This window comes from Venturia canescens, chromosome 4 (assembly GCF_019457755.1).
Source record: "Venturia canescens isolate UGA chromosome 4, ASM1945775v1, whole genome shotgun sequence".
NCBI classification, from domain to species: Eukaryota; Metazoa; Arthropoda; class Insecta; order Hymenoptera; family Ichneumonidae; genus Venturia; species Venturia canescens.
Window position 1 is genome coordinate 11,180,820 of NC_057424.1, and position 15,751 is coordinate 11,196,570.

At 37.2% G+C, this 15,751-nt stretch overlaps 1 protein-coding gene across 5 annotated transcripts in view; it reads right to left on the reverse strand.

The window, feature by feature from the left end:
- Positions 1-8,408: 8,408 nt before the first annotated feature.
- Positions 8,409-15,751, reverse strand: part of LOC122408820 (protein doublesex-like) — an 87,160-nt gene continuing 79,817 nt past the window's right edge. For all 5 annotated transcript variants that reach the window (XR_006260546.1, XM_043415884.1, XM_043415883.1 and 2 more), the window contains one exon: positions 8,409-11,972. The gene's annotated coding sequence lies outside the window, so the exon portion shown is untranslated. The remainder of the gene's footprint in view (positions 11,973-15,751) is intronic.

Consider the following 15,751-nt stretch of genomic DNA (forward strand, 5'->3'; position numbering starts at 1 on the left):
GTAGATTGCCATTACCGTTAGTCGGCAAAGGATATTTCGATCAGAAAGAAACATCGAAGGCGCTCAAATTTAAAGGGATGAGTTGTTTCTTCATAAAAAGATGCCTCATTCGAAAAATTTTTTTTTTCAATACACCAAGAAGACCGATGATGTTCGCAAGATTTTTTCATGCCGGGCACTGACCAAGGTTGAAGCCGTCGCCCCGTTCGTAACGATCAATGATGAGCTTTCACACATTTGCTGAAACAAAACACAGAGACGATATTTTTATTGGAGAATTGAATTTTTGGACTATCTTTCAATAGCAAAAGTAGTTTCTCATAAGTTCTTCGTAGGCCCAGTAATGGTTAATAGAAAATAAAAGATTCAAGTGTGCATTCGAAGTTAGTGGGGAATGAAAAAGTAGACGTTAGTAGCTCTAGAAAAGGCCCCGAGTCTCCGCGGTATCTTGATGTCAATGCAAATTGGTCGGGTTAACGGGGGTGAGGGCGTTAATTTATGCACAAGAAGATTGGTAAACACCCTCGAAAGGAAGCTCCACCAATGCTCTGTTCTCGACTTATGACGATGTGTGCTATACTCGACTGCTTAGGCTTGAGTTTTAACGTAATTCACAAAGATGCAGAGTTAAAGGAATATTTGAGGGGATTGAAAAAGTGCCACGAAGGCTAGTTTCATCTTCATAGTATATGCATAAAGCCAAGAGATTCACGTCGAAAATAAAACTCTGAGGGCAACCCAGAGAAATCCACACCCTGGCTGAGGAGTCAAGAATTAATCGAGGATTCAGTTTTCATCGTAGTGGTGGCACTCTTGCCTCGAGTAACGACACCGAGACTACATCCACGTTATATCTATAGATGCTTGCATAACGTTTATAAAATGCTGAGCTTTGAAAAAACTAAGATCACAACAATCTTCCACGTTGGATTCCGAATTTTCGATCGAAGATTCTTATGGTCCTTGTTGCTTGAACACCATCTGCAAAGAAATCAAACTTCTTTAAATACTCTTTCCAAACGCCAAATCAAGATATTTGATAAACTTGGGTTGGGCTCTCCATTTCAAGTAACTAAAATCAAGTCAACGTCATAAGGACTTAAAAATGGGAGAAAAACATTTTTCGTAATAAAACTCGGTATATAATGGCGTCCTGACGGTCGTAGAAACGGACAATTTTTCACAGATTTTCCAAAAAAGAGGAACTAAGACAAACGATAGTTAAAACTCCAAATCAATTTTGAGATTTAAAGCTGACAAAGAGAATACCATCTAAATAATTTTCAAAGATTTTGTAAACTCCTGCGACGGATAAATTATAAAAACACTGAAACTTTTCAATCGTAAGATGCATGTTGTAACGAGTTTCATTCACTGCTCTCTTTTTTGTATTTCATTTCTCTTTGTTAATATAAACAGACGAATAATGAAGTTTCTCTTTGACAGTAGCAACTTAAAAAAATATTGATCACTAACTTGAACGTTTGCCTCAGTGGTTCTTTCCTTCCGTCTGATCTCCAGAAACCATTTTTTTGTGGCTTCAACGTCACCAAATTATTCTTCGCTGATAAGTTTGTTTAAAGATTTTCATTTTTTTAAATTCTTATTCCTGTAAAAACTTGCAAACAGTCGACGAATAATGATCCTTACATTTTCTAAATTTATTGGAGAATTGAACTTGGTCTGAATCTTCTCACGAATTCCAGACGAATTAATTAACCAGAAAATCGAATAGGAATATTCATCATGTAGATGATTAATTTAGATTTATTCCTGTGCTCTCATCATGCCGAAAACTTGACCAAAATTCATACTAGAGGAAAAATGGGGGAGCATGTAACTACACTGTTCAATGTCAAATTGCAGAACTTGTGGTAAAGCTTTTGAATTCAACGCTAAGAGTTTTTAGTACACTTTTTGCAGAAAATTTTCATCATTCGTTCCAAACATCAGCTAGAATTACAGCAGGTAGAATGATCTGTGCACACACAAGCATACTTCAGAGTATTTGAATCAAATGATTTTGTGGTTTTTAGGTCAATCGATACTCAAAGTTTCTGCACAAGAAAATCATTTGGGAAAATGGTCAAAGATGTGAGTAAGGGAAAATTATAAATAATATTGAGAATTCCATCGTTGAAGTACAATGGAAGATATAATTTTTAGGCAACATTATTTTAATTTTCAATATTGTTCCAAGTTTTTGGGTCAACATAGATTAAAATTCAACCAAACAGAACAAAAAAATTAATATGTACAGAAAAGAAGTTTTCCATTGCATGATTTTTTGTGGTACAAAATCCAACATCATCCATTTAAAATTCTTTCACTTTTAGGATATATTGATCAGTTGAACGTATTTACAGAACAATTTAGAAAAATATCACACGATTGTACATCAATATACAATATTTCACACCCGGTCACAAAGTCTTACTTGATGCCTTGTAACTCGCTTATTCCGATAAGAATTAATTTAATATGAGCGTTAGTTCTGGCAATTTCAGTCCTCAGATTTTCAATAGCTAATTCAAACAGCTTAATTCTGACATCGATCAGTATAAGGGCGTCTTCCAGGCTGAATTCGACGTAATATCCAAGCCCAACATCCAATAAAATCTCTCTTGGATTTTCGACATGAGCCTGAACAAAGAAGTTATTTCCAACATCTACTTTGGTCTTGAATCCACTTTCGGTCATCCCAGTACTTTGTAGGGTTCCGATGACACTTTTCAGTTGCATAAATTCCGCAAGTTCTTCATTTTTTTTATCCAATTTTTTTTCCAGCTGTCCAAGATCCGCTCTCAAGACATCGTTTATAAACGACTCGAATTTCAATATTTTCTCGCTTATTTCGCCGCTCATATCCATATCGAGTCTAATGAGTTGGTGAAAAAAAGACGATGGAAAAGTAAATTAAATTTCATTGAAGTTTGTTTTGCGTGGTTATAGATACAATGGAATTTTTGACTCTTCACATAAGAAGTGACTTATTTACAGTATACTGATATTCAACGATTACAAAAAGTGCATCGAAACTGAAAATTCCAAATTTTAAGGTTATCTCGTTACTTAGGACACAGTTGAGATTCTACATCGTAAATTTTGACTCATCAATATTTTTTTTTTTTTTCATAGAAAAATCATTACCTTTTGGAACAGCAAAGTTATGAATAATGTTATTCTATAAAATACGAAGAATTATATTCCAGTGATTAAAGCACTGATCTCTTAGCGGTGTTTCTCAATGTTTATGTTATGTCTGTCTATTAGAGCATTAGATTAGCAAATAGGTGATCGCAATGACCTCTGAGGAGATGGTCGGAACTCGTGAGTTTCGTCGGTAAGTAAAAAATCGTTGTTACCATCTGTAAATCAGCAATTTCCTGACGAGTTATTCGATTTTAAAAACTCGTAATAGATTGAATGCACGTATTTGCGTGTGTACAGAGACGAGAATATCGAAACTTAGAATTTCAATCTTATTCCGATCGAAATCGAGAGTTTATTTTATCATTTATTACGTAAAATAAATTTATTAATTTTTCCAAATGTAATTCTTTTGTCTTTATTTCTTTGAATTTTTTTTTTCAAATATTCACGAAGATCAAACATTGTTCTACGAAAACGTAATGAATGAAATGAAGGAAATATCGTATTGGCATTTTCAAATAAAATGTGCATAGAAACTGACTAAGAAATCATGCCAAACCTGCATGCAGGATTCGAAAAAGTGTGACCAGTTGAGATGCACCATATTTCTGAAGCTTCGACTGACTCCAGTGAAATCAATCATTATCAAATGTTACATAGAATATTAATGAAAAATAACAAATGTCACGAATTATGAATTTTTCCATGTTTTATGCACTCGACGGTTGCTTAAGTCATTAAAAAAAACATTATTGACACTGGCATAATATGAAAAATGATATCGCAGGGTTCATGAATCTTTTATTGCCATAAACGATCAGCCATTCGTGATTCATGACTTGACATATCGATATGAAACTATAAATGTTTTTGCAGTAATTTTAATGAAATATGGTGACAGAAAGATATTAGATAAATATGTTCAGGAACGAAATAGAAATGTAAGAGAGAGCGGGGTAAAACAGGATACCTGGAAAATTCGAGAAATTTTTTAGACTTTTTTTCTCAACTTTCATATTTGTCCGAAAATGAACAAAAAATATATTTTTTCCAAAACGTCATGTTTTTTTTTTTTTTTTTTTTTTTTTTAATTTCCACTGCTGTCTACGACAGTAATCGCAGATATTGGGGAACGTGGGGCAAAGTGGATACGATGAGCAACTAAGCTAAATGTGTCGGCTTTTACATATGTACTACTGCTGTGTTAAAAAATTGATTTGAATGGAATTTGAATTAAAAAAAGGACAAAGTGGACTTGTTGAAAAAAATAATTTTGGGTTCTTTCATAAAAAAAAATCGCTTTATCGAACCTGACAGGAGGGGAAATCCCTTTCGTAATTATACTTATAAACCGTGCGGATTTCAAACGAAGTACTCGTTCAAACATTCGCGTGTGAACGTACCTCGACACTCGATTTTGAACACGCTTCGGCTCGACGGACGTACGATCACGATCAAATTCGTTCATTGATTATTTTTTTCTATTCTCATTTTTATAACGAGAACAGTCGATATGTGTCGATGTTGATTGATCGGTTGTTCGAAAAATCAATTATTTTTCAGATTTTCGAAGATAATTTTGTATTCGAGGGAGGTTTTATCGAGATGATTTTAGAGTAAATGTAGTCAAAGTATTTTGATCCTGGTCAACAGCTATTTTTGAATATTTTCATTCCCTAAACGCAATGTATATTGCATACCATGCAATGTGATATTGTGAATTTGTTTTTCTCTCTTTTTTTTACTTAATTCTTCAAAACCTCCTTTTGAACTATCGCAACTCCACTAAATTGTATAATTCGGTGCATTCGTAGTTGAAAACTTCATAAAAGCCCCACCATATATTATTTTACAATGATCATCGTAAAGTCATAAACTCGAAGATCAAAGTCTTAGAAGCGAGCTCGGTGTTCCCTATGCTCGTCAAGTTTTAAACATAGTTTCGAACAACTTGAGCAGGTCCACTTTTAGCAGCGTCGAGTCAAAAGCACTCGAGCTTTTTTTCCGTTTCAATGACGAGTTTTACGTTGCGTGGCATTATGGACAATGGAGAAGCGGGAAAAAATATATGCTGTCAACTCGTTCTCGTAGCATGATCGACTTCGACATTTTTACACAGTTTTTCAAACGTCCCGGATCGATAAAAATCAAAAGTTTTCCCGGTTCAGCAGAGAGTGTAATCAAGCTTTTTTTTCTTATTAAAAAAGCGGATTTCACATTTCCTGTCCAGGAAATACGATCCGGATAACTCCAACAGAATAATCAAACTAATTAGCGATTGGTTGATGCAAACGGTATGCAATTTTTTAGCAATTATTTATTCACATGGAGTCTACGTGCAGCAATGATGTCGCCTCGCCTCATTGAATGACGTTCCACGATTTATCGTCCATTAAAAACCAATAAATTATGGCGATAAATCACTAATTGATAATTAATTAATTATACGTCAACTGATTGCAGTGGTACGAATGAAAAACGAGAGTGAGGAACATTTGTCCGGCGCGTTTCTTATCGTCCAGAGATATCCTGCACAGTTGACGAAAGTATTTTTTTCGAAAGTTCGATCAATAAGAAAGTTGCAAAGATAAGGGATATTTAGTAGGGAGAGACAGCCGAGTTGAAGGAACACACGAAGGTGATTGGGGTGCCGCGAAATCTGTATTCGCGAGCGCACCGAATAAAAGAGTATTTCAAAAATTCAAAAAGGCCTCGCAGTCGGGAGTCATTCAATCTTCAGTCATTCAAATAAGACAGGAAAACGACGAGAGAGAAAGAGAGGAAGGAGCGAAGAGAGACAGGGAGAAAGAAAGAGATCGAGAGGGAAAGAGACGAATAAACGAGCTGGCGGTTGGACAGGCTCTCGTGTGGCGTATTTCCTACGCTATCTAAGCAATATACTGCACAGTTTATGTTGAGACCGGGTAGTTAAACGTTACGAAGACTTTTATAGGCCTACGCGAAACCCCCGTGCACTCGGGCGGTTGCAACGACGACGATCGCGTCGCCATTCCCTAACCAAATACACACAGCGTCAGAGTAACCGCGTCCAGGCACACGACGAGGCTGCTATCCGCGTGTGTGTACACGTCGCTTGCGTCAAGCGTATGCGAGCCGTGTGTTCATACTCGAAAACTTATACATCCTCGTCTCACCGTTGCTAGTATGCAACGCGTTCGACGTCGATGCGAACAAAAAATGTGAAGCAGCAAAAAAAATTAAGTACAAAAAAGGGACACGAACACGCAGCGTTTGGTTATACTTTGAGACTCACTTTTACGACCTGGAAATCGTTCTGCCATATCGGCGAGTATGAGCGCTGACTCTTGCAATCTTTATGCTTCTCTCTCTTCTTTTTCCTTCTCCTCTTCGACACTCGCTTCAATTATCAATCGAACAATGTCTCCGGAATTTATTTACTGTATTCCATATTCACTGATATTACCCCAATGTGTTTAATCACTTTTTATCCATACTTGGAACATACTCTCGAGTATATCGCGAGAATATTTCAGTACCACATATTCGCAAAATGACGACCGTAATTCGTTATTTTCGATCAGCAAACTCGCATCTTTTTCTCATAACTGTGCAAAATTTTAACGTGTTTGTCTTGAAATTCCTTTTTCGATACGGGGAGAGCGAGACAACTGTTTCACCAGAATTTTTTTTCTTTTTTTTCCTTCACTCATTTTCTTCCGCATGCTGACTTCACTCACCGCTCATTTTAAGAAAAGATAACACACCACGAGCCATAAATAATACTAATAGAGATAAATTTCCTTCAGCAACTGTGGAATGGTTCGATTGAAGTATGTCATCTTTAAAAACATTTTAACCCATGACATTTTGACGCGCTTGAGGATGAATTCTGAGAGAGATTGCGGTGGTTGTAATTGTTGCAGGAGACAATTTTTTTCTTTTTTTTTTTAATTGAATCTCCAGCTTTCTAGTGCTCGATCTCATCTCCGCATATCCTATCCTATTATCTAAGTTCATTTCGAATATTTTACACTCGTAACGTTGACTCTCATTTCTTGGATTATAATTGTTGGAAATTGGGTCAGCGGTTTTTGTCGAAAGTGACGAAACGCCAATATTTTGTTGAGCCTGAAAATAAGGTTGACCCTGAACCCCTCCGATCAGCTTTTTCGATTGGAAGTCCTGCAACGCAGTCGAAAACGACCTCGATGCTACCTTCAGCGTGAAATTTTATTTTCATAACGAAAAGAACGGTTTGTGACGAAGTCGCGTTTGGTGAATACGATGAAAATTCTGCGGAGAGAAAAATGAAGGAAAGTCGCTCGGCGATCATGAAAGTTGAGTAGCTTCGGCCAATACTCGGTTGGGTGAACGTTAAGTCGAGGCACCGGCTTGCGCAGCGATTGGTGAGCCGAAATTTTGGAATTCTCTATTGTCCGAGTGAGTTGAAACTCGTTTGAATTGAAGCCGGTTTGTATCGGCAGAGTTTGCACAGTTTATCTTGTCGCTCGTACAAGTCCGATTCAGTATTGCTTGAGGAAATGTGGTCTCTGGACACCACTTAAGGACATTTTCATTCGCTGTGACGATCAATAAGGGGTTGGATAAAAAATTCTCTCCGAGTGCCTATCTTCATGAATTTTTTTAGGTGAAATTCACCCTTAAGGAACCGACTTGGGTGGCCGTTCAGCGATGCACCGGCTCACGCATCAATCACAGCGGGAGATACTTTTCCAGAGTTTCAAATGGGATTTCAGACTTCAGAATGCAAATGTGACGCAGCGCAGTGAATGTGGAAAAATTTGTGTGTGGTATGCTTCGAAGGATCTCGCAGAAACAGGAACTGCTTAATGAGAGGAAAATTGCGGGATACAATTGATGAACACAGGAACGGAAAGAAAAATATTAAAAAATAACACTTTCAAGAAGTCTTGAAATGAAATTGAAATATAAATTTCACCTACCTTCCAAAATTGTAGCATTCTTACTGCAAGTGATGACGGTTTTGGTCAATTGATCAATAAATATGTAAAAGAAAAATTGTCATGAGAGCTGCAAACCTCAAGACCCTGAGGGACATTCGACGTCCATTTTGCACTGAGCTGCAACGAAAATCAACCGAATCCAGGATTCGATGTCATATTTTCATAGCTCACGTGCTCGAGAGTGAAAAATTCTATTGGAAATATCATTTTACAAGATTCCATGAGTATCCAGCTCTGTTCTTGATGTCCCTACAAATTTGAGTAGGAAATAATGAGTAACTAACGATATTCAATGATTTTCAATTTAATTCTTATTCGTATGGTATAATTTAACAAGTAGAATGAGCCAAATACACAGAATCCACAATTAACGATTCGTGCGTTTGTCAAGGAGGAATACAACACCCTCTATCTATCTCTTTATCTTTTCTTGTTGTTTCGAAGAATATAATAACTTTGGACATTCGTTTGAAATGTGATCTTCGACCATCCGTCCATCAATATATATGCTCGGGTCAAATGATTTTTTGAATATTCTTTGTCCGCTCTCTTGTGAAAAGTCTAACAAGAGTTCGTGGACACACGTAACTTGCAATAATAAATGATCCAATAAATAATGACGACGGTCTAACTTTGTCTCGCGAGTACGAGGCAAGTTCACCGAAGAGAGTATAAAAAAAAACCAACTTTTTATACGTGGATATAAATATTATATAATTAGGGGACAAGTCACGAAGACCGACCATCATATGGAGCTATTTTCATTGCATTTATTCATCTACAAATCCCATATTAATAATTTTCCCATTCTTCTCTCTTTGCGATTTTTATTCAGACAAAAAAAAATAAAATAATAACAGATTACTCGTGTCCTCGTATTTGAACTGTGAACGCATTTTTGACTATATGCAAATTCATTTTTGTCTGTTGATGAGGTGGCCTATGGACGAAACTGACTTTAGGCATTGAGTTTGCTCTTATTTCGTGCGATTTTACTCTTTATGGGTCATCTTTATTTATGGGAATAACGGACTGGGTCCAAGAGATAAAACGATTTTTAAGAAACGTCGATACTCTTTTCTCTCGGTGCCTGCAACCACGACTACACTAGCAGAATCCCTATTGTTCATTGATTTTGGAAATTTCGATTGGGGATGACTTTGCTTTCAATTGTAATGAAGTTCAAATCATTTGTTCAAATGGTACAGAAATTATTCGTTCATTTGCAAAAGCTTCTTACGAGTCTCCTCTTTATCCAAAGCTTTTCCGGTGTCACGTCAAATGTTTACTTTTGTGTTCCCAGTCCGTTTGTTCTAATGGATCGATTAAACATCACGATCCTATTCGAGTTAAACTTTTTTCTTGCTCCTTTCTTGCCTCGCTACTGTTTTGTGTTGCAAATATGGTGATTGTACGCATTAGTATTTTTCATACGTTGAATCTACGGATTCGGCAATGCTCGAGAAATGTTGACGAGATCAAAAGAAAAAGTGAAACTTGACCATGAGGCTGGAGAATGTTTAAAAAATTGATAAGCAACGTCAGTTTTTTACGTAGAAAAACTGGATACAAAAGTTTCTTTTCAATATAGCCAGGCTGAAGTTACAAACTGATGAGCTCACATGACTTACGTTTTAGCGGTTGAATTTCCCACTCAGATTCATCAGTGGAGAAAAAGAATTTAGATCCAGTCGTTTTTCACGTAAATTTAGTCAACGCGAGAAAATTCAACACACGGTTGGCGGCCATGTGATAATAGACGAGTCGCAAATTTGGCAAAATAACATCAGCTGATTGTTTAATTACTAGAATCATCAACGAATGGATTCACAAATTTTGCAAAATCGCAATTTAATAGACAGAACAAAACAAGGATAAAAATGTACAAGTTCTAGCACCTCAGAAACGAGTTATAAAATCGCATTGAATTGAAACTCGAAAATTGCATGTTTTGTAAAGACAGAGAAGTCCGTGAGCATGATTTTTCGCCACAAGTGTTTTCGCAAAACATGCGATGAAACATTAGCAGTTGGGGAAGAATTGATTTTTTATTAGTTCTCAGTGAAACGATCTGCGACCTGATTTAAAGTAGTGAATAATTTTCATTCTAAAATGGATCTATTACAAAAAAAATCGTATTACTTCTTCCAAGAGTAAGTTGGCGACGATTGAGACTTTTGAGAAACAAAAGAAATCAAACCATTCAAAGTTCAATTAACAATAATTCTTAAAACATACAACTCCAATTATTCATGGTAACTTTGTTAATGATTCTCTGTATCTGGAAAAATCTTTCGAAATACCATTATCTTTTTACAGGTAAAAATCGTTCCGACAACACAAGAATTTCTGACGTTACTTGACGCTTGAAACGAGGCTTATTGAGGAGAAAAAATCAGAGAAAAAATCAACAAGATGGAGTGAAAAACAGTAACTACTTCATTCGATAGCAAAAGTTCGATTAAACGAGTCGTACACTCGAGGTGAATATTTCGAGAGTTGTCCTCTCCGATACAATGTTGGATTAAGTAAGTTACACAGCAAAGGTTTTTATAAATGGAGGCGTAGCTGGACCGAGAAGGATGATCCTGCGGAAGATCGAAAAACAAAAAATCGATTGATCAACGCCGAGATATTTATTTTGTCCACGTTTTATATTTATTCAAATAACGTATGTATGTAAGTTTGTGTACGTGTTTCTTGTGTTTATGCGTATGTGTGTGTGTGTGTGTGTGTGTGTGTGTGTGGGTACGCAAGTGTATACAAGTTTATTTCGCGACTCCTGACCAGGTACCCTTAAATTTGCCTTCCATCCCTAATATCACATTAAATTAAGAGAAAAAAAAAGGAAAGAAATACAAAATAAGAAAAACATAAACAATAAATTTGCATTAATCACATTATGAACACTGAGACGCGTATGTTTGCGCGAATAATTGTCCTCTGAACATTGGATCAGCAAAGTCGAAGGATTCCAGTTTAATTTTCCGTTCGACGAGTCGATAAAAGTCGTGGAAATATTTTCAATGACCTTGATGATCCAACGCTTCATCGACCGTGGACGAACCTCTTTACTTATTTTTATTTTTCTTTCATTTCCTCGCGATTCTTGGGAGGGAGAAGAAAGGAAACATCGTTTTCGATTGATTCGGCAAAGTTTTGCGCAGTGAAGTACGTAAATCAGGGGCTTAGCCATGAACAATCACAAGGACGATACTAAGAGTTACACTATGACCGAAAATACTCTTCAAGCCTTTTTCTTTTTTGCCAATCGTCTTCATTTTATGAGTTAAAAAATAATAATAATAAAAGGAGAAACAAGAAGACGAATGTGAATGAATTACACAAAATAACAACGAAGGAAACAATAAAAATGTACGAATGGTTTAAGAACATTGAAAGAGAGACTCTTCTTTATCGCCCATAGTGCATGGTCGCTCTGCTGCAGAAAGGACAATTCATCATTCACGCTATCAATCGCCTTAGATTTAAAGTTCACCGCATCAAAATACGTTTTCGTCGTCCTTTCGAATAAAAGAAGATTGAGTGACTGAGCTAGCACGATTAAGAGTACCGTATGCTCGACAAACATCACGACAATTTGTTATCACTGTTTACAATCATCCTTTGAGCTCTTTTGCACCACATTTTTCAAGTCGTCCTCGTATGGACTCGGCTGCAACGCTAACAGCAACGTACGGAGGGCATCAACGCGTTCTCGTCGAACCTGTCACTACGGAATCATCGATCTCGCCGATTGTTATCTGCGGGGTCACGACCAGGCAATTGACTTCTTTGGAATCGTAGTTTCGCGTCACGTTCGCAATCACTTCGAACCGGTCCCAAATTGATCTGAAAAAAAACAATGATACATGGAACTTAATCGTTTGTTACAATTCTGAGAGAGGCAATACAGTTTTTTCTATTTATCTTTCCTCGGTACACCATGTTTGCTCTCGCTTTGATCTTCAAATTAGTCATTTTATTTTCTTCAAACTGATTTTTCATTTGACAAGACAAAATCTTTCCTACCGATTTGACAGATTTTCTCGAAATTATGAAAATCAGAACCAGAAATATTTCTGTGTTCTTAAATCTCTCCTCATTCGAAATTCAATGCAACAAATTTCACGATTGTCGAATCGAAGAAACGACCAATCCTGGAAGAAAAACGGTGGGAAAGTTCTGGCGAAAAATCACTCAAATTCTTCCACGACCATTCACTCGATTCCTTACGAAAATATCTCTCTCCTTACCCGACTCGGATAAATCACTTATTGCAAGACCGAAGACGAGTCTAGAAGCAATAAATCGGGAAAACAAATATTTAAAAAGTTCGATTGACCGCGATGGTATGAATAAATTTTTCGAAGAGCTCAGTGATGAAAATGGTGGAGAAAATACGAGGAATCAAAAGAAATGTAAGGAGCAAAACGGGACGAGAAGTTAAAAAATTCACATTACCCGAGGTGGGATTGAGGCCGAAAAAATACGAAGATCGTTAGAGTTTTGAGGCGCCGGTGTCATTTTTAATGCAGTTGAGTTTAGCGTTAAATGGAAAAGTCGGAAACTTGTATCGTGGTGGTGAATTTGTGTAGATTTATATGGAGAGCTAGAAGAGCGGTGCCAGTTTGACGGGTAGACGGAAGAATACTGCGCGGATATGTACGGGGGCGAGCGTGGACGAAAAGAGTACGAGAAGTAGATGGAGGTGCGAGAACACGGAGGACGAGGGCGAGGACGACGAGGATATGCCCGGGACTGCTTGGCTGGTTCAAACGAGATGGCAACGGGAGACGTGCAACGGGGGATATATATTATGCTCCCCAAAGCAATGTTACGAACTCGAGAACTGGCGAACTAGCCGACAGTAAAATCCATTTTATGTCCACCTCGTAAAGTCAGTCGAATGAAACCCAGGGACTTAGTTTTCATATGTGCAGCCAAACCGACGGTCTAGCTGCGCCAGACAAGACCGGAGCGGAGCAAAAGCGCGAGGAAGAGGAAGCGGAGGAGGAAGAGAGCAGCTCCTTCGCTTATTTCTTCCGTTCTCTTCTTAGTTCATAAATTATCGTTGACATGAGAAAATCTAATTACCAAATATTCGCTCCGTCAAGTAATCCTTCGTAATTAGTCCGTAAGAAATAATAAATAATTTTCTTTCATAATTGATCGTTATTATATCATCGTTATATAAATATTATTTGCATTTCAATGCGCGTGTGCCAGAGCGAGCTATTTAACGAGCAAACTTTTCTGCCACTTTTCCTCTTCTCGTTCGCAGTTTTTCTCGTATCCGCTACGAATTCCTGCGACTGATGTCCCCAAGACAAGCGCTTCGTTGACGTCCGCATTGCGTGAAATAGTTGCGAAATACTCGCATCAGCATTCATGCCAGTCACAAATACGCACAAGGTCCTTTGCAGCTTATCAACGACACTAACCATTCCTGCTCGTTAATTTATTGATTGTAAATTTAGTAAAACGTTATTTTAATGGAAGATCACCCAAAAAATTGAGCGAAATAATTAAATCATAAAATTTTTAGACAAAAGATTCGCTTAACCTGCCAATTGTCATCAAGTCCCAACGCTTTCCGTGCCTTGTTTTACTGTCCGAGACATCATAAAACTGGCGTACATAGAAGCAGAAAAACGTACTGTGTAATCGTACCAACGCGGAGTTTCCGCAAATATCTATAATCAAAGTTTGCTAAACTGAGCTTGGTCGGTCGTCACTATCACGAGTCAGCATTAATGCGCACACGTATAAAGACTGCGTGTGGTATTAAGGTAACTCCTGGTACTGCATGCTAGTCAAATGAGTGCTAAATTTTCAAAACGCTTTTAGACCATGTGCCTTTTAGGCAAATGATAGTTTTGCAAAACTATCAACTGATAGATGCAAATTTCCATGATGACACATTTTCACAGCTATTTTTCAAAGAATCATCTGTATTTTTTAACCGATTTTATTGCACCAAGTCTCATTTTGTTCCTCAACCGATCCTCTACGAATTCACCACGTGGATTTTCCTTTGAACTCATTCCTTCAGAAATTATGAATGAAAAAGTTTTTTCACTTAATGAACAATTAGCTGCGACATTGAAACGATCAAGTTAAAAAAACAACTACACGGTGGATCCATAGAGGACCAGTTGACGAACGAAATGAGACTTGTTGCGATAAAATCGATGAAAAAACGCAGATAATTCTTTGAAAAGAACCAGTGAAAATGTGCCAGTGTGGAAATTTGCATTTATCAGTTGATGCTTTTGCAAAACTAGCGTTTTTAATATTTTTACATCTTAATAAGATATGCTGTAATACAAATCCACTAACGATACATTTAATCGGTACGTTAAACTTGGTCTAAAAGCGTTTTGAAAATTTAGCACTCATTTAACTATAGCATGCAGTACCATGACCAATGACGTTCCATTGATCCACTTCGAGGTTTGAGAGTTTAACAAAAAGTTAACTACAAAATTAACGCGAATGTTACCAGTCTCCCAAGTACGAGGACCCAACTATATTCACTTTTATGTGTACAATTGGGTAGAAAAACACAAAAACGAATGAAAACGCGATAAATGTTAGCGAATGTATAAGATAGAGTCCTCAACGTAGCCATTTATGTGCAAGTGTTTCATCGAACGTTATCAGGGTAATTAAAGTGTCAGTATATAAATACTCGTGCGTCTGGATCGAGATGAAAAAAAGCTCTAACAGACACAGATTGTACTCGTGTGCGGTGTGATGTCAGAGAACTTCATTGGCAGCGTCGATATCAACTATGTATCAAGACGTTTTGATAGCGGATGTGTGCAATGTGATGTATAATCTGGCCTAACGAGAAATTCATCCGACGATGCGGATGTTAAAGTTGTTGGTTCAGACGACTCTTATTTTAATGATTTGATAAAGAAGTGTTTTCAAAGTTGCTGCAACTTGGACGAATTGCGGGAGGAATAAATCAGCAGCTCCGCGACGATGCCAGGCAGCTGGTTTTTCGAAAATATCAGCGAGATACAGAAATTCATAAACGCTTTAGAGCCTCCAAAATGAAATGAAAAGTTTAACGACGGTATCTGCAAAAAAGTCGTGGAAAATAATTAACGGTTTTATTGTGTCGATCACTTTGCAAGTGAGAAAACTTCTTGGTTTTTGCATCTTTCCAGCTTTAAACGGATTCTTATCTCAAGGATGCATCTCAGTTGCGCTCGTTTCCATCGAAATAGTATTCAATCGCTGATAAATCTCAAGGACCAACGATTCATTTGTGGAAACTGCTACTGCAAGTGAGAATAATTCTCTCCAAATACCGAGTAATGATTCTGGAAATGGAGGAGGAGGAGGAGGAGGAGGAGGAAATTAAGGGGAAGTCGATGATGCTCCAAGCTATTCGTTTTTTTCCGAAATTTTATCATCGCTAGTGTAGATATCAACTGTAAGATACGTGTTTATTATATTATTATTGGTAAGAAAAATATAAACCATGACAATCATTCATACAACCGCATACTCTACGCACTCACACCCACTCACTCGAAAATATATTTTTTCTTTTTTGCAAACTAATGTCCTATTGACTAAAGACGGATAACAGAAGTTGCTTATCTCGTTTTTTT